Source organism: Schistocerca piceifrons, chromosome 4 (genome assembly GCF_021461385.2).
Source record: "Schistocerca piceifrons isolate TAMUIC-IGC-003096 chromosome 4, iqSchPice1.1, whole genome shotgun sequence".
NCBI lineage: Eukaryota > Metazoa > Arthropoda > Insecta > Orthoptera > Acrididae > Schistocerca > Schistocerca piceifrons.
This window is the reverse complement of record NC_060141.1, coordinates 690738094-690761946: the sequence shown is the minus strand read 5'-3', so window position 1 is coordinate 690761946 and position 23853 is coordinate 690738094. Positions and strand designations below refer to the sequence as shown.

Here is a 23853-nt window from a genome sequence, read left to right as displayed (position 1 = left end):
CATTTTTTATTGGTTTGTTATACTCCGCAAGTCACTCTGAAGTCCATGATGGGGCGAGTGTTGTACCTTACTTTGACCCATTACATTCTGTATGGAGCCAAGGACAGACTGCGTCTCAACGCGTTCTGAGCTCTGATCCTCCAGGTTCTCCCGCGACTCAGTCTGTGCAATCATAATGTTCTAGAATCATCGCGGTCTACGTAAATTTATGCAACGGGACTGCACGGAAAAAGGTTTCACTTTCTCGAATTTCATCATATTCGTCGAGATTTACCTTATACGGCATACCGCTATACCAACAGCGCAGCTGTGCATATGTAACATATCAGGTCGTCTTGATGCGGCTCAAGAAATTGCTTGGGACTTACGCTCAGGAACTAATAATTTCAGTTAACTGCACGCATCCCTGGTGTGCTTTGTGTACGTAATTAGAAATATTACTCAGGAATTTTGGTTTGTTTCTTTCTATTTGATTTCCAGTAATTACGGAAAAGAGATGATGCCGTCTTGCGAAAAAATAAAATGATGCGCAAATTTGTACTACTACGAGGAGCTACGTGGAGAAAAGTAATCATGATCATCAGTCATCCATCCATCACCATCAGTCATCCACGGCTGGATGAAGGCTTCCTCTAGACTTAGACATTCATGTCGCTCCTGCTTGTCTTTGATGTCATCTACTCATCTTCTATTATGTTGCTCCGGTTTTTTTTTATGAGTTGGCATTGAGAGATCGACTTTAGCGAAATATATAGCAGGTACTAAATAAAATTTTCCGGAAATGCACTTTAATAAGAGCTCCCGATATTTCGAAGCTTATTCTGAGTTGTTTGAGAACCTTGCGAACATTAGATACCGAATTTAGTTACATCGAATGCCGAGTGAATGCTCGGTAAGTTTCCAGCAAACCCACAGAAAAGGTAATCAGATGAAGTCTTAAGTCCTTTCACTCCAATAATAATAATAAAAAAACGAAACATTTAACACAACCAATCGAAATCCCTTACGCGACATAAATATTAGGTTTTTCTATGAATGCTGCCTACATCTCTGTTTACGTACAAAAGTAACCAATAATTTTAAAGTTACGTCCATTCTCTGCGTAATACACCACTCCTGTTTCCAGATATCGTTGCAACAGCTCGCGATACTTAAAATAATGGCAGGGCACGAAATACGCGTTCCCTTTTTAGAAAGTGGCAGCCTATATTACGCAAGCGATCTTACGTCTCTCTCGGGCGGGTTTATCAGACAGTGGTGTGATTTAAAAAAAATCTGACCTGAATCGTAAACATTTTTCCTCGCTACATGCAAAATTCCGCCTGACAGATTAAAGATTCTTGTTATGGGTTGTTTGCAACATGACTGCCGAAATAACACGAATCTTGACTACTGAATTGTTAATCACCAGCCATCTATCCACGATCTTCAAAAACACACAAGAGTTGGTAACTTGGAGTCAGGGAAGCAATATCAATTGTTGATTCTACCTCCGGTCTCCGAATAAAGCAACAGACGCTAAAAAAAAAAACATTCCTGAGGTTAGCCCTTGCCGTCACTGCAAAAAAGTGGAAAAAAAGAGTTTAAGCTGTACTTAGCCTGAAGGTTGATCTGAGGATCACAGTGCTTCGCTAGAGGACCTTTCGTATTGAGGTATCCAGTTAGGGAACACGACTTACGCTTTAGTGTGGACTCCAAATCACGGTACGTCTTGACACTTTTCATGCAAACAAATCATTGCTAAAGGCGAAAGAAGCGATAAGTGACAGAAAGAAACGTAAGGGTACACCGTGAACATTTTGGTTTGTAGCATGAACTTAACATCTAAGAAACCGCACCACACGTGGTACGAAAGAAAATTTATACGCTGTTCTCTCGTTGCTATACTTAAAGATGTTCCGTTGTTACTGCGATAACCATTGCTAAAACGATAGTCTCGTACTAATGTTCCTCTATATATGTTAATAATAATCACAACAAGCGTGTTTCCACAGAACTTCAGCGCGTTTCAAAATGAGGGAGCACAGCAATCAGTCCTCCTCTACTTTCAGGCTTTATTAAAGCAAATCTAGATTTCGGCTAGTGTCAGTCATTTCAAAGCACTGTTTCGTGGTTTCAACACATGCACTAGTACGTCTGTCCCGTATTGTTCGGGTTTCTGTCACAGTCCATTCCAGACTACTGGTCTTGAATGAACTGTAACAGAAATATTTTGAAAGTTATATCAGAGGTGTTGAGAGCCTTCCACATTCCTATGGAAGGTAACTTGACTCTCGTGGTCGTACGTCTTACAGTGAATCTCACGATGTGTGTCGGCAAACATCATTTTTGCACAAAAAAAATCACGTAAAAACACGAGAGAGTAAATTGCAGAAGGGTGTGGAAAACAGCGTGTATAATTAAAACAGGAAAACAAAACTCACTGAAGGCGCACAACTTAACGAAAAACATGACATGCTGTTTAACGATAAAATGGCATAAAGACAATCCGACCTGTACAAATCCATATCACACAGTAGTTTCAGAAATGGACACCCGCTGAAGATAACTAATAGTTGTCGAAACATGTTTGACTAAAACAGAAAATCACACACTTCTTTTGCATAAGACGGAGCTTCAAAACCCAAATACAATGTTGAACGTTATCACACTTGAGTAATTCCGTATGTTTCGTAATTCTGCTACAGCTATTTTTTTACCAAAATCCCTCAGTGTTCAAATAAACAGGAAGCCAGAAGAAGACTTTATCCTCATGAAGTAATGAGTTCTATCGACAGGAGATGTCAAATTGATTCCACATTTTTAGATTTCCAGAAGGCTTCTGACACGGTTCCTCACAGGCACTTTCTAACCAAATTGCGTGCCTAAGGAGTATCGTCTCAGCTTGTGCGACTGGATTCTTGATTTTCTGTCAAAGGTCACAGTTCTTAGTTGTGACGGAAATTCTTCAAATAAAACAGAAGTAATATCTGTGTTCCCCAATGAAGTGTTAGTAGTCCCCCTGCTGTTCCTGATCTACATAAACAATTTAGGTGACAATTGGAGCAGCCCTCTTACATTGTTTGCATAGATCCTGTCATGTACTATCTACTAAAGTCATCAGAGGACCAAAATCAGTTTGCAAAATGATTTAGACAAGATCTGTACATTGCGGAAAGTGGCGGTTGACTCTAAATAATGAAAAGTGTGAAGTCTTCTCCATGCCGCTAAATTTCGGTTACACAATAAACCGCACAAATCTAAAGGCTGTGAATTCAAGTAAATACTTAGGGATTACAATTACGAATAACTTGAATTGGAGCGATTACGTAGATAATGTTGTGGGGAAGGCAAACGAAGGACTGTTATTTACTGGCAGAATACTTAAAAGATGTTACAGTTTTGCTTTACGTACTGCAAACACTACGCTCGTCCGATTTCTGCTATAGTATTGCTGCACTTGTGCGATCCGCATCAGGTAGAATCGACAGAGGACATCGAAATAGTTCAAAGAAGGGCAGCTTGTTTTCTGCTGTCGCGAAATAGAAGAGGGAATGCCACGGATTTTATACGCGAACTGGGGTGGCAATCATTGAAACAAAGGCGTTTTTCGTTGCGGCAGGATCTTCTCGTGAAACTTAAGTCGCCACCTTTCTCTCCGAACAAGAAAATATTTTGTTGGCGCTCACCTGCCTAGGGCGAAATGACTGTCGGAATAAAATACGAGAGAAATCGGTGCTCGCACGGTAAGATTTGTGTTCGTTTTTCCCGCGCGCTGTTCGACAACGGAACGGTAGAGAAATAGGTTGGTGGTTGTTCGATGAACCCTCTGCCAGGCACTTAATTATGAAATGTAGAACAATAATGTACATGTAAATGATAAATACCTAATCTATGGAATAATGGCAATAAAATGTGCCGGATTACGGTGTAAAGTTTGTTCTTGCTGATTTGTAGGACATGCTTCTCTGGCTAACACAGCGCTCAGTATGTGAGCTAGTATTAGCAGGCCTTTTGAAGCGGAATATCGTCTCTATTAGCTTTCCAAGACATTCTAATTTTCTTTCGCTCCCTCAATATCCATTGATGTCTCTCGAGACGCAGTTCAGAACGCCATCGGTGATCAATGAAAGACGAGCTAAGGTTGTTTTTGAAGTACAGTAATTACGAACCCCTTGTTGCCCGCCGTGAGATGCGAACGCAACAGATGGCGCAAGCCGCATTGTAAGTCTGCTGTACTCAGCTTCCACATAACACCTTTATCTGCCGAGTCACTGTGATGCGGCGGCCGGCAGATGACATGGCGTTAACTTGAGAGGGCTATCTCTCTGCTATTTCAACCTCTGCTTGTGTTTAAAGCACGGGAAAAGTGAACACGCTGCGATGTGTTAAGTACGAAAACGATTTTTACGTCTCTCACACCGCCTTCTATTACACAGCATTCATTCATCTAACGTGATCCCGGTCGCGCGATGCAAAGCTTCAACGCTCTACTACTGCGGAACAAGACTAATCGTGATATGTCCGGAAAAAATTATTTTACATGGATTCTGGAGTTTGAGTATCGCCTCGAAAAGTCTTTTCTCCTCAAGAACATTGTATGGGATGAATTCGTATCTGCGCCTGGCCATCATAAAATTGATTTTCCGTTGTTTCCGAAAATCACTCCTCACGCTCTTCAACGGTGCCTTTCCTATCTTTCTCAGGCTAGCCTGCTAGTCCAACTATAATGATCTCTGCGTCTTCAACTTTGCACCGTGAATAATTCGAGAAATGATACTGATAACAGGGAAAAGTTTTTTCATAAGCATCCGTATTTACAGGGAAATAAGAGGCAAAGAAGGTAATGTCAGCCAACGGCCTTGCCGCAGTGCTAACAACCCGTCAGATCACCGAAGTTAAGCGCTGTCGGGATGGGCTAGCACTTGGATGGGTGACCATCCGGTCTGTCGGGCGCTGTTGGTTAGCGGGGTACACTCAGCCCTTGTGAGGGAAACTGAGGATTTACGTGATTGAGAAGTAGCAGCTCCGGTCTCGCGATCTGACATATGGCCGGGAGAGCGGTGTGCTAACCACATGCTCCTCCATAACCGCATCCAGGGACGCCTGCGTTCTGAGGATGACACGGCGGCCGGTCGGTACCGTTGGGCCTTCACGGCCTGTTCGGACGGAGTTTAAGAAGGTAATGTCAGTGTAGAGGTATTCGGTGGAAAGGTTTATGGTTGAATGTTCTTGCTGCGGTGTTTAGTCTGAAGATGAGCTTGGCGCAGTTGTCCATGCTACTCTATCCCGGAAAAGCCTCTTCTATGCTGCGTAACTAAAACAGCCTACATCCTTTTGAGCCTGCTTACTGTATTACTGTATTCAACACTTGGCCTTCATCTACATTCTCTCCCCCGCCCCCCGAAAAAACTCCCATCTGTAGAACCATGTCTCAAAAGCCTTTTCTCTTGTCTGAATTGCTTACTTTCACATTTCACTTGCCTAGAAAGGACGTTATAATACGTAAAGCTATATTTTATAACAGATTTCTGTCTTCAGTAGCCCTTTTCTTGCTGTTGCCAGTCTACATTTCATAGCTTATCTGCTTCGTCCATCATAAGTTACTTTACTAGTCAAATAGCAAATCTCATGTATCACTTTTGTGTGTCATTTCCTGATATAATTCCTTCATCATCGCGTGGTTTAATTCAACTACGTATCATTAGCCTTGGTTTACTTTTGTTGATGTTGGTCTTATAACCCTCTTCAAAATACTATCCATTCGTTCAACTGCTCTTCCAAGTTCTCTGACAGAACTGCAGTGGCATCCCCAAACTTCAAAGTTTTTATTTTCTCTCGCTGTACTTCAATTCCTTATCAAATTTTTGTTGTTTCCTTTACTGCTTGCTGAATATACAGACTGATTAACATCGGACGTACGCCTCTTTCCATGTCTCTCGACTCTTAAAACTGTAGTCTGCTTCTGTACAAGTTGTAGATAACTTTTGCTTCCTGTGTTTTGTTCTTGCTACCTTCAGAATTCCGTTGAGTGTGTTTCAGCTAACATTGTCAAAAGCTTCCCCTAAATCTAAAAACTCGTTTAACGTATTGAGTGAATAGTTGCTGAAAACTGGGTCCTTGCTAACAGCACGACAGAGAGAGTAGCACAGCAAGGTGTTCGGGTTCGGTAGTAAATGATTCAATTATTAAATGGAAATTGCAGTTTTAAATAACTATCTCTGCAGTTCCATGTTACATAGTATCTGCGCCATTTTACTGCCATATCGTCAGTTACGCCATCATTTGCAGCCGGTTCGAAGAGAAATAAAAAGAAAGTGGCTCTGAGCACTATAGGACTTAACTTCTGAGGTCATCAGTCCCCTAGAACTTAGAACTACTTAAACCTAACTAAACTAAGGACATCACACACATCTATGCTCGTGACAGGATTCGAACCTGCGATCCTAGCCGTCGCGCGGTTCCAGACTGTAGCGCCTAGAACCGCTCGGCCACTCCGGCCGGCGAAATACAAACAAGACTTCGTCTTATAGCTTGCTAATCATTAAATCAAACGAGGGTCGTTAATGTATGTGAGAATTGTCAGAAGTCCGCCACCTGTCCCAAGCAGCTTACTGTGTGCCACAACTAATATAGTGTGCAGAGATCTCTCTCTTCCGAGGTAGGCTTACCCATAAACTTTTGGCAGTCACAGTTGGGCTGCGGGTTACAAGAAGCTTATGTATTACAGGAATCATGACTCCTCAGTTGATGACTGAGATGTGTGCAGTTTACAAGGTCGACATAGACAATCTTAGCATCGTTAAGATTTTTTTCTGTAACCGCAGTGGGAAACGTGGAAAAAGACAGCAGCTACAAGGTGTATTTCTCGCGAAGTGATTTTGGTTGTATAATATTGCGCGAATTGTACAGGAATGCAGCTTTCCTCTGAAACATGGTTTCTACATATGTTTCTTTCAGAGCAGCGGTTTCGTGAGCTTTGAAGAGAATGGTTGTCCGTAGTTGACGAACCATGTGGGCATCTTGCAACACTAGCCTGTGAAAAATCATAGATGATGCGAAAAAATACTCAAAGACCCACATAAAATATTAGTAACATGAGGAGGAGGGCCTAGTTGTGGATCGACTGGACCACGATTCGTTATACATCAACATTTATGTTTCACTAAACAATGTAATTGTGGCGTGCCGCACTGACTGTATCCCAGAAAATTTGGTAGGTGAATTGGTGTTGACCCACGCTGCGAAGTCCACAGCTCGTGGTCTAGGGGCTAGTGTTGCTGCCTCTGGATCACGGGGTCCTGGGTTAGATTCCCGACCGGGTTGGGGATTTTCTCTGCCTGGGGACTGGGTGTTTGTGTTGCCCTCATCATTCGAGACAGTAGCTAGATTGGACTGTGTAAGAAATTGAACTTTGAAAAGATTGGGACTTTGTACGGGCGCTGATGACCGCGTAGTTAAGCGCCCCACGAACCAAACATCGCCACCACCATACTGGGAAACGTTAACGAAGGATATCTTGAGGACGTACCACGTAATGACTTCTGACGGGATGTGATTGTATCTCTCTGCGCCAGAGAAAAATGCTCTGCTGACTGGTGCTTCCCAGATGGAGACAAGCTCGGATTGTGTCAAGGATGGGGAACGAAATCGGCAGTGCCCTTTGAAAGGAACCATCCCGCCATTGGCCTGGAGTGATCTAGGGAAGTCACTGAAAAACCTAATCTGGATGGCCGGACGCGGGTTTGAACCGTCGTCCTCCCAAATGCGAATCCGGCGTGCCAAAAATTCACGCAGCGCGGTCAACTCGATACTGTTTTACTTCATAAAACAGGGGATAGTTACTGTTGCCTTGCAACTGTCGATTCACCGTCCGTATTTACTTGACCTTGTACTCAGATAACCTTTTGTTTTCGCCCACTTTCAAAAAGAAAAAATTAGAAAGCCTTTTTTACTGAAGGTGCTGTAACATTGTACAGTATTACATTCAACGAGGTGCATGGATCAACACCGTGGTAAGGCAGTTCCAATTAATGGCAAAAATGCACAGGTGCTCGTCGGGAAAAAATGTGGCGCCCACTTGTTAAATTCATTGGAACTGATTCAGTTGCAAAGTCGCGGCGTGGTATTCACATTTCCGCGTTCCTGCTGTAGACACCATTTCTGTTGCGAAGTCAGCTTCGTCATCGACTAGAACAGGAGTCCTCAAACTTTTCCACTGACAAAATACTTCGAGAATCCTCATACTTTGATGGAACACCTTGTTTACTTTTAAAGTTAATAAAACTTAAAGAAACCGAGAAATTGTTTTATTCAGTGATCACTTAAATTTTAAATCATAACTAATAACAGAGAAACCATAACAAAATTTTAAAAGCAATTAATATCGTCAAAATGTCTATAAAGAAACGTCGTGTTAAGTTTTTCATGGAGCACGTATTCATTCCCGTGGAACACCAGCGATCCATGGAACACAGTTTGGGAAATCCTGGACTAGAGAAATCAGGAAACTAGAGGCGCGGCAGGTTTGGCAATAAGTGTGTCTCGGGTAACCACAACGTGGTGGATCCCCGCTTTCCCCATCTGGCCGCCTACGGAACGGTTTTCCGTTAACCGTTCTCGGAACAGTGTTTCATCTTCTGTAGCGGTGTAGTCAACATTGAGACCGGGTCCGACAGCAGGATGAAGAAATATGAGAACTGTGAAATAATGCTCTTCCGTGGCACTTCAGATTCTGTGCCCCGTCGTCTTCGTTTGTTTCTTCGTTCTTTTGACTGTCAATTGCTTCACTGTTGCGGATTTGAAGTTGACTGAAGTAGCTAGTGCGAACATAGGTAAAAACATTTCTTTCCTTGATTTCTGGTCTGGTTTAACGACTTCGGGATATGAAGATTTGTTTTTTCGTATTGAACTTCCGCAGATGAAGAACAGATCTTGAAAAGAGTCTTTCTATTTAGAGCCACACGCGTTTTGAATACTTTTATAGGTTTTCTAAGAATTATTCCATTACTTTCAAAGGCACTGGTGTCTGGGAAGTCTCATCCGTTCAGTAACACAAACCGGTTAAATTTTTTGTTTATTTGTACAGATCGGACAACTTTACTTAGCGAAATTTATTGTATTGCGTGTGACTGCTTACGGATAGGATGAGAGAGTGGTTTTTTGAGGGGGTGAGGGAGGGGGGGGGGCGAAGGGGAGGGAGGGGGGCGGCAATTGGACCGCCAGAAATAACACCTACAACTAAAGGATGGATGGCCAGCAGCTGTTACATATCCTCACTCTCTTGACACATTGTAGATAGGTTTCTGATGATTATGAACTGCACGGAGTGTAGCATCAACCTTCCTCAGTTTGCATGCCGTCTACTTGTGATCAGTTCCGCCACCTAGATTCGAACCGGCGAGCTTCGGCTGAAGTGCAACAATTTGTACATCATGTGCTCGAGAGCTCCGCTACGGAGACGAAAGACTCAGATGAAGAAAGCGGGGGTCTCATCTGTAGTACGAAGTACATTTACTTCATAACTGTCCGAAACTGTGAATATACAGCATACAATTGTAAGGCCGACTGTTGTTTGTAAAAAGTTTCCTTGTGATCCTGTAGCGATACAGGCACTGTGATAAAGTAGGTTGTGTTGCAGAACGGGAACGTGTCGGGTGGGTGGGGGGGGGGGGGGGAGGAGGGCATGCGAGTCATTAGCAGCCCCTCCCCCGGCACATACTCCCCGCCTTCCAAAGAAAACAATCCAGTAAGATAGTTTATGGAAAGATGATCAGGTGCTGGTGGAAGTAAAGCTGGGAAAACAGGTCGTTAATCGTGCTTGGATAGCTCAGTTCGCAGAGCACTTGACCGCGAAATGGAAACGTCCTGGATTGGAGTCCCGATCCGGCACACTCTTTTAAGCTGCTAGGAAGTTTACAAATTCAAAGCGTTTATATTTTTACAAATATAAGTTTCCAACTTTTTCAGATAACTGTAGTAGAATAAATGACTTCTATAATTTACATGCTATATTTAACACTCGATACTTTCCATTTTCTTGCCCTCTCCGGACGGCCACTGTCCGTGGAGAATCTTTCAGGCAGGTAAAGGCATCAATTGACGGGCTGACCGTATCTGCTGCCAGTAACAAATACTACACGATGCGGTAGTCCACAGGAGGAACCGGGATACCACAGGAGACTGGCTAGGCCGACTGACTTCCTGAAATTCGAAAATGACAGACACACAGCATTCCTACACTTGCACGCTTACATAGCCGTAGTCTTCGGGCCTGTGTTCACAGTTAGAGCATTAAGTGAAATATAATCGTGAATACACACTTGGATTTTATATCCTGTAAGTTTTGTCTTTGTCGAAGTTTCGAGAGTTTGTTGTTATAGTTTTTGATTCAGTTGCATGATATATGTACTCTTCAAACATTCGGATAATTGCAATTAACACTTTTTTTCCTCTGAACTGCAATTTCTTGTAAGTTACTGTAAAGATCTACGGTACAAGGTGAGTCAAAAACAAAGAACGGATTTCAGTTGTTGAAATTCATTGCGCATGTCACTTGATAGAGGAAGGTTCACGAGTTAAAAATTGAATCGACAGTTTCAGCAACTGGATTCCTGAGCTATTGACGAGGAGCTGCCATAGGCGGGGCTAAAACTGTCTGTTATGCACCCCCACAGAAAAAAAGTCGCAAGCTTTGAGGTCTGGTGCCCTGGGAGGCCAAAATCAGTGAACAAGATCTTGTTGTCCATCTGTTCCAATGCACCGTTGTGGGATGGTATTCTGAGAATCGCTACACCTCAAGGTGAAAGTGTTATGCATAAAAATGAAATCATTGGAATCTTCGTGCGTTGAAGAAACAACCAGCCTTGCAGCATGTGTAGGTGTTACATTCCTGTAAGTTTCCTCCGCTAAAAAAAGAAAGGCCCATAAACTTTGAGCACAAAATACACGCAGCTCTAATGAGTCATTTTACACTCCAATTTCTCACATTATGGCGTTATGCGATAGACTAAACGTATATTCGCCCGAAAAGACGAGTTGTTCGGGAAAAAATGCTCTGCCATATCCTGGAGAACTGAAGTGTACTATGTTATGGTCGCCGGGAGGGAATTGCTGCAGTAATGTTTCATATGCCGACGTAGTTTCAAAACTCGCCACACCGTTGTTTGAGGGAGTTGAAGTTCCTGGCCAGCCCGTCTTGGGGACTTGAGAGGCCTCCCTGTGAACACATCTCGGATGCGCTCGACGTTTTCATCAGACGTGCGTGACCGGCGAGTACTCTACCCTTTGCATATGCAACCAACTTCCAAGAATTTTGTACGCCAGCCATATATCAGCTTTTAGTCTTGCTGAATTGACGGCGGAATACATGTTGCACTTGAACAATGGACTGACTTCGCGAAAGTACCCACACACACAATGATTTCTCTTGTGGTGTAGTCGCAATGTTGCTACAAATAACAGGTTCCTGTCTTTCTTAGTTTGTTTGAACGGTTATCCATTCCCACTTGCAGGTTGTCTGTACAACGATTTCCACGACAACAAAAAATTTATTGCAAATCATTATTGATGAATTAAGATTTAAAATGCTACCATAATCTACTCAAGAGGTATAATTTCAGGTTGATAGTTTAACACTATAAGACAATTATTAAAGTTAGAAACTGTGTTTGTATTGAGGCAATGTAATTCGCAGCGCGCCAATTACCCGAAATTCATCCAGCATTTGGCGATGAGAGTACATGGCAGCTTACATCAAACATATCTTCAAACCGTTTAGAAGCTTTTTCTCGCTGAAATATAAAATAATGAAACACAAAGTAATGAAAGGGAAAAAAGTTTCACTTACATGTTCGCTGTTCATGCGATAATACTTCAGGATCAGACATCACGTTTTAATTTGCAGTTTGTTTGCTTCTAAATCTATTAGACACCCATTCTGCAGAGTTTCCGCATACAACACCGACCTACAAAATTATATCTCGGTACGATACATAACAGATTATTTAAAGCAGGGAAAATTACCAGTATGTACCTAGTATGATGTCAACAAGTTATAAATTATTTTTATAATATTGCGACATTTTATATATCACCAGGTGAGAAACCCACCATTGCCCGTGTTTTCATTTGCCAATGCCATCTGCTTCGCGTCTCTACGACGCTATTTTTTGGACATATGTATGGCAACGCCTCTCCATAGCTCTATAGACCGCTATTCTCGCCTATAGTCGTTTGCGCTTAGCAGTTGAAAGTTGTCAAAAGCGCTGCCAGGTGCCACAGGTTTCCTTAACGCTGACTGGACTGTAGCAGTGTCGTAAAGTAGTAAGGAACAAATGCATTACAACTTCATCCACGGCGCGATACTTTTTCACGCATCTCAGTGTTTAAAACGTAATCTCTCTTAAAGTATGTGTCGTACGCTTAATTTCCATGTTAGAGCTCATTTTAGTTTCGTCAGTATGTACTGTACTTCCTCGATTCACCGCCATGATTTCATACGGGATACTCTATCTTTGCTGCTAGAACATGTGCCTTTACAAGCACGACAAAACATGTGGTTCATGCACGATGGAGCTCCTGCACATTTCAGTCGAAGTGTTCGTACGCTTCTCAACAACAGATTCGGTGACCGATTGATTGGTAGATGCGGACCAATTCCATGGCCTCCACGCTCTTCTGACCTCAACCCTCTTGACTTTCGTTTATGGGGGCATTTGAAAGCTCTTGTCTACGCAACCCCGGTACCAAATGTAGAGACTCTTCGTGCTCGTATTGTGGACGGCTGTGATACAATACGCCATTCTCCAGGGCTGCATCAGCGCATCAGGGATTCCACGTGACGGAGGGTGGATGCATGTATCCTCGCTAACGGAGGACATTTTCCTGTAACAAAGTGTTTGAAGTCAAGCTGGTACGTTCTGTTGCTGTGTGTTTCCATTCCATGATTAATGTGATTTGAAGAGAAGTAATATAATGAGCACTAACATGGAAAGTAAGCGTTTCCGGGCACATGTCCACATAACATATTTTCTTTCTTTGTGTGTGAGGAATGTTTCCTGAAAGTTTGGCCGTACCTTTTTGTAACACCCTGTATTTGTGTAGTTACATTCAGTGGCAAACGTGGATGCTGCCTGTGAAATACACTGAGGTGATGTCATGGGATAACTATACGCAAGTATACAGGTGACAGTAGCAATGCTTACACCAGGTATAAAAGGGCAGTGCAATAGCGGAGCTGTCATTTGTACTCAGGTGATTAACGTAAAAAGGTTTCCGACGTGATTGTGGCCGCACGACGAGGATTAACTGTCTTCGAACACGGTATGGTAGTTGGAGCTAGACGCATGGGACAGTCCATTTCGGAAATACTTACAGAATTCAGAATTCCAAGAAAGGCAGTACAGAGTGTGTGCCGAGAATACCGAATTTCAGGTATTCTCTCGCCACGAACAAAGCAGTGGCCGACGGTCATCAGTTAACGACCGAGAGCAGAGGCGTTTGTAGAGAGTTGTCGGGGCTAACAGACAAGAAACACTGCTTGAAATAACCGCGGAAATCAGTGTTGGGCGTACGACGAACGTATTCGTTAGGACATTTGTCGTTAATGGGCTACAGCGACAGACGACCAACGCGAAACTATGCTAACAGCACGACATCGTCTGCAGTGCCTCTCCTGGGCTCGTGACCATATCGGTTTGAGCCTAGTCGGCTGGAAAACAATGGTCTGCTCAGATAAGTCCAGATATCATTTGATAATAGCTGATGTTTGGGTTCGAGAGTAGCTCAGACCCCACGAAGCCATGGGCCCAAGTTGTCAACAAGGCACTGTGCAAGCTGGTAGCGGCTGCATAATAACGTGTGCTGTGAATCTTCCTGGCAGATTAAAACTGTGTGCCGGGCCGAGACTCGAACTCGGGACCTTTGCCTTTCGCGGGCAACTGCTCCGCCAACTGAGCTACCAAAGCACGACTCACGACCCGTCATGTCAGCGCACACTCGGCTGCAGAGTGAAAATTTCATTCTGGAAACATTCCCTAGGCTGTGGCTAAGCCATGTCTCCGCAATATCCTTCCTTTCAGGAGTGCTAGTTCTGCAAGGTTCGCAGGTGAGCTTCTGTAAAGTCTGGAAGGTAGAAGATGAGGTACTGGCAGAATTAAAGCTGTTGGGTAGCTCAGTTGGTAGAGCACTTGCCCGCGAAAGGCAAGGGTCCCGAGTTCGAGTCTCGGCCCGGCACACAGTTTTAATCTGCCAGGAAGTTTCATATCAGCGCACACTCCGCTGCAGAGTGAAAATTTCATTCTGACATGTGCTGTGTTCACACGGAGTGGAGTGGGTCGTCTGGGCCAACTGAACCGAACTTTGACTGGAAATGGTTACGTTAAGCTACTTGGAATCCATTTGCAGCCATTCTTGGACTTCTTGTTCCCAAACAACGATGGAATTTTTGTGTATGACAATGCAGCATGTCACCGGGCAAGAATTGTTAGCGATTGGTTTGAAGAACATGCTGGACAATTCGAGGGAATGGTTTGACCACCCAGATTGCCCAATTTGAATCCCATCGAAGCCGGCCATTGTGGGCGAGCGGTTCTAGGTGCTTCAGTCCGGAACCGCGTGACTGCTACGGTCGCGGGTTCGAATCCTGCCTCGGGCATGGATGTGTGTGATGTCCTTTAGTTAGTTAGGTTTAAGTAGTTCTAAGTTCTAGGGGACTGATGACCTCAGATGTTGAGTCCCACAGTGCACAGAGCCATTTGAAGATGATGACTCCCGTGTGCACGCTGCCAAACAGTGGCTCCAACAGGTTGGTCCAGAATTTTACCGTACGGGTATACAGGCGCTGGTTCGAAGATGGCGTAAGGCAGTTGAGAGGGATGGAAATTATGTAGAGAAATGAAAATATAGTTCCTAAAGGATGTATCTACGCACTGTAAAACTTTCAAACAAGTAGAATAAAAGATGGATTAAAAAAAATAGTGTGCGTTTCTTTTGGAGTGATCCTCGTAGTAAGGGATATGTCTAACAACTTTGTTGAAGTCGATCCAGTAGTTCAGGAGGAGATGTGGGACATCGCAGGCATGAATGGATGCCTGCATGTATGTAATCAGTCATCTGTGTCTCATTGAAAGTTGAATTTGAGGGGGGGGGGGGGCGGAAGAAGGGAGGGAAGGAGGAAGAGACCATAACTTGCTGTAAGCTCTTTCACAACTGAACCCCGGATTCGCGCCGGTTGGAACAAAAGAAAGCAGCTTGAGAGGTCTTCGACGCGTTTGTATAGCGACTCGAATCAACACGGAAATGTGCACCGGATGGGAACACATGCGTCCTGCACGATACAGGAAAAAACGCACCTCGATGACATTACGGAAGAACTAGAGTTTCCGCTCAGGCATTGGCGACCGGAGAAGCCTACCAGGAATCGCAGACGGGCCGTAGCGTGACAGGAAACCTGGAGCAGTGCGAAAGAAGCGCTGCCCACGCGAGGCGAGACGTGCGCAAGTCGGCTTGCGTCGCCTGCTGGAAGCCCCTTCTGCAAACACTGCTGGCGAACGTCGCCGCCTGTGGCGTCAGCGGCGAGGCCTTGGCGCCAGCCGCGCAACCGGTGCGAACCGGACAACTGCCAGCCTCCGACCGCGGAAGAACCTGCGCGGAGTGTGCGACAAACCGACACCGTCTAGCGTGGTGCAGGCACTGCCATCTACTTCTACACACTGCAGACCACTGTGAAGGGAATGGCGGGGGTAAGCCCCACTGTACCAATTAGGTTTCTTTCCTGTCCGTCACATATCGAGCGCGGGAAGAGATCGTTTAAATGCTTCTGTGCGATCTGTATGTCCTCACGATCCTACGGGAGCGATATGTAGGGAGTTCTGTAGTCCATGCCTAGAGTCACCATTTAAAGACCGTTCTCGAAACTTTGTAGGTAGGGTTTCTCGCGATAGTCTACATCTATCTTAAAGAGTCTGCTTGTTCACTTTCTTCAGCATCTCTGCCACGCTCCCATGGATCAAATAAACCTGTGACCATTCATTCTGCCCTTATCTGTATACGTTCAATAACCCCTATTAGTCCTATTTGGTATTTGTCCCACGCACTTGAGTAATATTCTAGGACGGGATTGTAGAGACACCAATACACGAATGCACTAACCAGGTTCAAAAGGATGTAGGTTCGACCAGTTGCTCGCAGATGAAGAGGCTTTCACAGGGTAGACTACATGCAAAACTACATTACATCAGTCTTAAGACGAAAACACCAGTAGCAACTGATGACTATTTTTTGTCCCTTTTGCTTATGTACGACAAAGAAGTTTAAAAAGGTACAAAGATAAATGTTTCCAGTGGTCGGTTGTGCAGGTTTAAAATTTCTTGAATCACTATAAGTTAATTTGTTATGTCACTTTGACAAGCCGTTGGCAATAGCAGCTTTACCAGCATCATGCAGTTCTCATAACACTCTTCTCGTTCACGCCTTGTTATTACGACACATACACAGAGGTGACAAGTCATGTAATACCTCGCCATATTATGTCGGACCTTCTTTCGTCCGCTGTAGTGCAGCAAATCGACGTGCTGCTCAACAAGTCGCTGGAAGTCGTCTGCAGAAATACTTAATCATGTTGCCTCTATAGCCGTCCGTAATTGGGAAGGTATCGTCGGCGCAGGATTTTGTGCACGAACTGACTTATCGATCATGTCCCAAAAATGTTCGATGGGATTCTTATCGGAAAATCTGGGTGGCCAAATCATTCGTTCGAACTGTCAAGAATGTTCTTCAAACCAATAACGAACACCGAGCGGTCTAAGGCGCTGCAGTCATGGACTGTGTGGCTGGTCCCGGCGGAGGTTAGAGTCCTCCCTCGGGCATGGGTGTGTGTGTTTGTCCTTAGGATAATTTAGGCTAAGTGGTGAGTAAGCTTAGGGACTGATGACCTTAGCAGTTAAGTCCCATAAGATTTCACTTACATTTGAACAACATCGAACAATTGTGGCTCGACGACATAGTGCATTGTCATCCATAAAAATTCTATCGTTGTTTGGGAGCATTAGGACCATGAATGCCTGAAAATGGTCTCAAAGTATCCGAACATTACCATTTCCCGTCAGTGATCCATGTAAACACAGCCCACATCATTATGGAACAATCGTCAGTTTGTATAATGCCTTGTTGACAACTTGGGTCCATGGCTTCATGGGGCCTAAGCCACTCTCGAACCCTACCATCAGTTCGTACCAACTGAAATCTGGAGTCATCTGACCAGGCGACGGTTATCCACTCGTCCAGGGTCCAACCGATATGGTCACCAGCCCAGGAAACGCAATGCAGGCGATGTCGTGCTGTTAGTAAGGAAACCCGCGACTGTCGTCTGCTGTCACAGCCCATTAACGCCAAATTTTGCAGCACTGCCCTAACGGATATGTTCCTCTTATGTCCCACATTGATTTCTGTGGTTATTTCGCGCAACGTGCTTCTGTTAGCACTGAAAACTCTAAGCAAACGCTGCAGCTCTCGGTCCTTAGGTGAAGGCTGTCGGCCACTGCGTTGCCCGTGGTGAGAGACAACGCCTAAAATTTGGTATCCTCTGCACACTCCTGACACTGTGGATCTCGGAATGTTGAATTCCCTAGCGATTTCCGAAAGGGACTGTTCTAATCGTCTAGCTCCAACTACTACTCCGCCTTCAGAGTCTGTTAATTACCCTCGTGCGGCCATAAACCTTCTCACATGAATCACCTGAGTACAGTTTACAGCTCCGCCAAGGCACTGTCCTTTATACCTTGTACACGCGATACTACCGCCATCTGCATGTGCGCATATTGCTATCCCATGACTCTTGTCACTTCAATGTAATAAACTGTAAGGGCGCTTGATTCCAGTTTTCTTCTCATTAGAGTTGACAATCGCCTTTATTGCACACTCTTCTTTCTCGATTGTGTTTAATGGACAATTTTTGGCAACCTCTGTTGGTGTCACGAAAATGTAATTCTAGAAGACGTTAGTACACTTAAAAGGGCGATCGTGCGATGGGCTACACCGGTGAAGACATTGGACTCTTTCAGGTGGAGTGGCGATCATATTAAAGGTCAGGCTTCAAGATTGATTTCCCGTGGTTTGTAAGGCAAGTGCTAGATTGGGTCCGTTGGACAGAACGTGACTAATTTCTTACCTAAATGCCCTAATTGAGGCTAAAACACTCTTAATTTTCCAGCTGTCGTCACGGACGCACTAATTAAGCTGGTACCGATAATTCGCTATCCGTGGGAGTTGGTTACGCTTATCGAAGTAGCGGGGAAAATGGCACCGGCGATTTTGTAAAATAATTTGACGAGTGGTACTAGACGTGTAATGTGATAGAGAAAAAAATGCTGTTAAGTACAGTGTGAAAAGAGGCTCACAAATATTAAGACTGAGCTTGGTAAGATTTCAGAGTAGTGCAAAGATTACGTTTAGAAATGTAAAACTGCGCACTTCACAAAAGAGAGAGAAAAAACGTGGTTCCTTGCGACTGCCGTATCAACGAGTCGCAAATGGAATCTGCCACCCCATACAAGTAGCTAGGTGTAATATTTCGTTGGGATATGAAACTGAAGGATCACTCTTGACTCAGTTGTAGGTAAAGCAGGTGACAGACTTTAGTTTGCTGGTGAGTATTTGGGAAATGCAATCAGTCTACAAAGAAGAGTGCTTACAATTCACTCATCTTACATTCCCGGGTTCGATTCCCGGCGGGGTCAGGGATTTTCTCTGCCTCGTGATGACTGGGTGTTGTGTGATGTCCTTAGGTTAGTTAGGTTTAAGTAGTTCTAAGTTCTAGGGGACTGATGACCATAGATGTTAAGTCCCATAGTGCTCAGAGCCATTTGAACCATTTTTTTGAACTCATCCTACAGTATTAAAGTATGTGGGACTCTTGCCAAATAGGGCTTCCAGGGATCACTGAACGCGTACAGAGAAAGGCGGTGCCAATGGACGATGGTGAAGGTTTGTGTGACCCGCAAGAGATTGTTAGAGGTGCTGAAGAAACTGAAGTGAAATACCCTGGAAAGAAAATGCAAGCTATCCAGAGAAATTTTACAATCCTTGCGTTTTGTCCAGAGATTTGCAGGACGTCATCAGATGTGGATTAGCGGAACGAGGGGCACCCCTAAGAGGCAAGCGTAGCTCTGATCGAAACACTAGGAACGGAAAAGTTTTAGGGACCACAGAAGAGACGCCAGGAGCTAAGACGTCCTGTCGTCGAAAACCTTCGTGGTATATCCAGATAAAGCCTACTTACAAAGTTTCAAGAACCACCTGTAAATAAAGCATTTAAGAATATATTACAAGCCCATACGTCTCTCTCGCACAGGGATCGTGAGAGCGCGCATTTGAGTCATTCTTCCCGCGCAAGGAACGAGAAGCAGCCTGTATAACGAGTACAGAGGAGAGTACTCCCTGCCATGCACTTCAGTGACTTCCAAAGAATGGGTGTACGAGGGTCAGTCAAAAAGTAATGACTCCTGTTTTTCTTTTTGTCTGTCAAGAATTTAAAATGCAACTATGTAATTGAAAACCACACCATTAAAGATTAATTTATAACTTTTCAGTAAAATCTCTGTCCATTTCCACAGTTTTGGTCCATCTTGTTACAAAGACACGTGTTCCACTGTGCTAAATTGCACCATCTTGCTTCCGAAGCCATCGATTGATTTTCAAAGCGAATCACGCGATGAGATGTTTTTAGTGTCCCGAACAGATGGATGTCTGTTGGTGACAGATCAGGGCTGTATGAGGCATGAGGCAAGACTTCCAATTTTTACAATATCGTTAGTGGTGTGACGACTGATGTGTGGTCTTGTACTGTCTTGCAAAGGAACATCCGCCATAGCTTTTGTTGGGCGAACTGAAGGCGTATTTTCAGCTGTTTGAGGGTTCTGACTTACTGGACAGAGTTTATTGCGCATCTCTGCTCCAAAAAATGAAACATAACACCACCCTGAAAGTTGCATGGGGTCACAGCAGTCGCCGCCTGTCGCGCCGCATTTGGTCAGCAAGAACTGTTTTCGTCTTCGTTACAGCGACGAAGCCATCGTCCAACAGTGCTAATATCCACCCTTGCAGCACCGTATGTATTTTTGAGTCTCTCACGAATGCAGATGGGCGTTTCACCTTCTGCATCCAAGAATACTACCACATAATGCAGGTCAATACGAACATCGATGCCAGCTATTTTGCAAGCGACTTCAGTACTGGTATCTCTTGACACAGAGTTACTACTGTAGTGGACTGGGGAAGCAGCATTATGGAATAGCACCAAATTCAAATTTTTCATTTAAAGGTTATTTAAGGAGAAAAAAATAGGACGTATTGTATTTTGACTGACCCTCGTAGTAGACGTGGGAGGGCATTACTACGAAAGCCTGGCGCCAATAGACGGAACTGTTATTGCCAGGTCACGGTTCAAATGGCTCTGCGCACTATGTGACTTAACATCTATGGTCATCAGTCCCCTAGAACTTAGAACTACTTAAACCTAACTAACCTAAGGACATCACACAACACCCAGTCGTCACGAGGCAGAGAAGCCAGGTCATGGTTGTAATCTTTTGTACAGTCGCGTCATAAGCTGAATGCGAACGAAATCGCTAAAAGGGAACCTCGGAAAAGTGTACTCGCATACGGTTGGGTACATCTCCCATAGTGAAGTCCTTGATTGAGTACAGCACGACCCTGGGGCTGAAACGTCTTCAGATAGCATTAAGTACTTCAACAGCTGTACGTCATATCACTGCAGAGTTACATTTTGGATGAAACCTCAGAACTGTGAAAGTATCTCTATAATGCAGAACGATTTACCTGTAACCTCTGCCATTGAAGTTGGGCGAGCGTCTCTGCGAAGTTCCCTGCAAAACGAGCAAACTTGACGCACATTGCGCTACTCCTCACATTCATGCATAGTCACTCCATTTTGTTGGAGATGCGCCCTAGTATGAGCTGTTCCCCTGGGTTGGAGACACTGACGTTTTACTAATCGTTTAGACGTCTTTGGTAGTGAAGCTGTTACTTCTCTGAATGCCGCCAGTATGGTGTCGGAGCATAGGAAGGTGGTGCTGTCGCACACGGCTCAGCCGCGGGTTGCCGCTAGGCAGCCTGCCCCTTGTGGCCGTATAGGACCAGGACCCTGCGCAGGTGCCACACCAGCTGTGGCGAGCACGGCAAGGTGCGGCGCTGAGCGGATGATGCAACTCTGCAGCGAATGTGCTCAGACGCCGGCCCCGACCAGGTGGCTCGGTCACCACGGCCCCGCCTCTGATAAAGCGTGTGTGGCGGCGCCGCTATCGCCGGCGGCATCTGACATGTCTGCCGCTCCGATATGACGCTCCTCGCATCACTAGTCGTTGAGGCTGAAGCGCTGAGCCCGACTCACGCTAGGCCTCAACGGAATGAAACTCAGGTGACCTCATCGTCCAATTACACTACTGGCCATTAAAATTGCTACACCAACAAGAAACGCAGATGATAAACGGGTATTCATTGGACAAATATATTATACTAGAACTGACATGTGATTACATTTTCACGCAGTTTGGGTGCATAGAGCCTGAGAAATCAGTACCCAGAACAACCACCTCTGGCCGTAATAACGACCTTGATATGCCTGGGCATTGAGTCAAACACAGCTTGGATGGCGTGTAAGGTACAGCTGCCCATGCAGCTTCAACACGATACCACAGTTCATCAAGAGTAGTGACTGGCGTATTGTGACGAGCCACTTGCTCGGCCACCATTGACCAGACGTTTTCAATTGGTGAGAGATCTGGAAATGTGCTGGCCAGGGCAGCAGTCAACATTTTCTATATCCAAAAGGGTCCGTACAGGACCTGCAACATGCGGTCGTGCATTATCCTGCTGAAATGTAGGGTTTCGCAGGGATCGAATGAAGGGTAGAGCCACGGGTCGTAACACATCTGAAATGTAACGTCCACTGTTCAGAGTGCAATCAATGCGAACAAGAGGTGACCTAGACGTGTAACCAATGACACCCCATACCATCACGCCGGCTGACAGTATGGCGATGACGAATACACGCTTCCAAAGTGCGTTCACCGCCATGTCGCCAAACACGGATGCGACCATAATGATGCTGTAAACAGAACCCGGATGCATCCGAAAAAATGACGTTTTGCCTTTCGTGCACACAGGTTCGTCGTTGAGTACACCATCACAGGCGTCATATCTGTGATGCATCGTCAAGGTAGCCGCAGCCATGGTCTCAGAGCTGACTGTCCATGCTGCTGCAAACGTCGTCTAACTGTTCGTGCAGATGGTTGTTGTCTTGCGAGCGTCCCCATCTGTTGACTCAGGGATCGAGACGTGGCTGCACGATCCGTTACAGCCATGCGGATAAGATGCCTGTCATCTCGACTGCTAGTGATACGAGGCCGTTGGGATCCTGCACGGCGTTCCGTATTTCCCTCCTGAACCCACCGATTCCATATTCTGCTAACAGTCATTAGATCTCGACCAACGTGAGCAGCAGTGTCGCGATACGATAAACCGCAATCGCGATAGGCTACAATCCGATCTTTATCAAAGTCGGAAACGTGATGGTACGCATTTCTCCTCCTTCACGAGGCATCACAACAACGTTTCACCAGACAACGCCGGTCAACTGCTGTTTGTGTATGAGAAATCGATTGGAAACTTTCTTCATGTCAGCACGTTGTAGGTGTCACCACCGGCGCCAACCTTGTGTGAATGCTCTGAAAAGCTAAGCACTTGCATATCACAGCATCATCTTCCTGTCGGTTAAATTTCGCGTCTGTAGCACGTCATCTTCGTGGTGTAGCAAATTTAATGGACAGTAGTGTATGTTGGGTTCGCCCTAGACAGTGTGTCAGCTCGACGTCACTTCACTTAGCCCAGTACCGAACGGCTGAAGTCAGGTTTGACAACCATCTGAGGTACAAAAAGTCGGTATCTAGTGAAAAATTTCCCGTTTGCTTTTGTCTTGGGTTCTTCTTCAATCGCAGCATTTCCTACTCGCGCTGGCGAAACGTTAGAAAAATCGTCAAACATCGGTGAAGAACCCAGAGACGGAAGAAAACAGGCAATTTGCCACATTTTTCCTAATATTCTAAAAGTATATTTTACTCTTCAAGGAAAATTTGTTATAACACTTGCGTAGTATAAATTTTGTGTCAAGCCGTATACTGATTTTGTGCATGCAATATTTTTCGCTTATTGATCGCATTTGTACTCGTATTTGAACCCGCCCGGTTAACCGCACGTGTTGACGCCTTCGCTTTCGCAACAGGGAGGTATGGCGGCCTCGCATCGAATCCGCCCGGCGAATTAACGACGAGAGGGTCGGTGTGCCGGCAAGCTTGGATGTGGTATTTAGGCTGTTTCTCACATCGCGTTGGGTGAATACTGCGCTGGTGCCCATGTCCCTCTCAGATATACGCTACTCCAAATTTAGAACACTTGTTTACTCTGTTCTACTACTGTCCTGTGGGGTGAATAGAAGACTTTGGTCTCCTTCAAAATCTCACTCAACAGCAGCATTTGCATGTAACAACCAAGGTGGTTCAGGCAAAAACAGCATGCTCTCCATATTTCAGCTTGTGTTCTAATAAAGTCATTTTGTGTTGCAGAAAAGGTTAAAATACTGTTGTTTCAGTATTAAAGTGGAACTACCGCATGAAGCTAGTTATATACCTAGTTATGTACTGAAGAACCAAAGAAACTGGTACACCTGCCTAATAGCATCTAAGGGCCCCCGCAAGCCCGCAGAAATGCCGCAACACAACGTGGCATGAACTCGACTAATGTCTGAAGTTGTGCTGGAAGGAATTGACACCATGAATCATGCAGAGCTGTCCACAAATC

At 44.8% G+C, this 23853-nt stretch overlaps 1 protein-coding gene and 1 non-coding gene across 2 annotated transcripts in view; both read left to right on the top strand.

Moving 5' to 3' along the window:
• LOC124796111 (hexokinase type 2) overlaps nucleotides 1-23853 on the top strand; it is a 117317-nt gene that overhangs the window by 75714 nt on the left and 17750 nt on the right. The gene's annotated exons all lie outside the window — the stretch shown is intronic.
• Nucleotides 14142-14215, top strand: Trnas-cga. Its single transcript has one exon. It is a non-coding gene; the product is annotated as a tRNA-Ser (tRNA).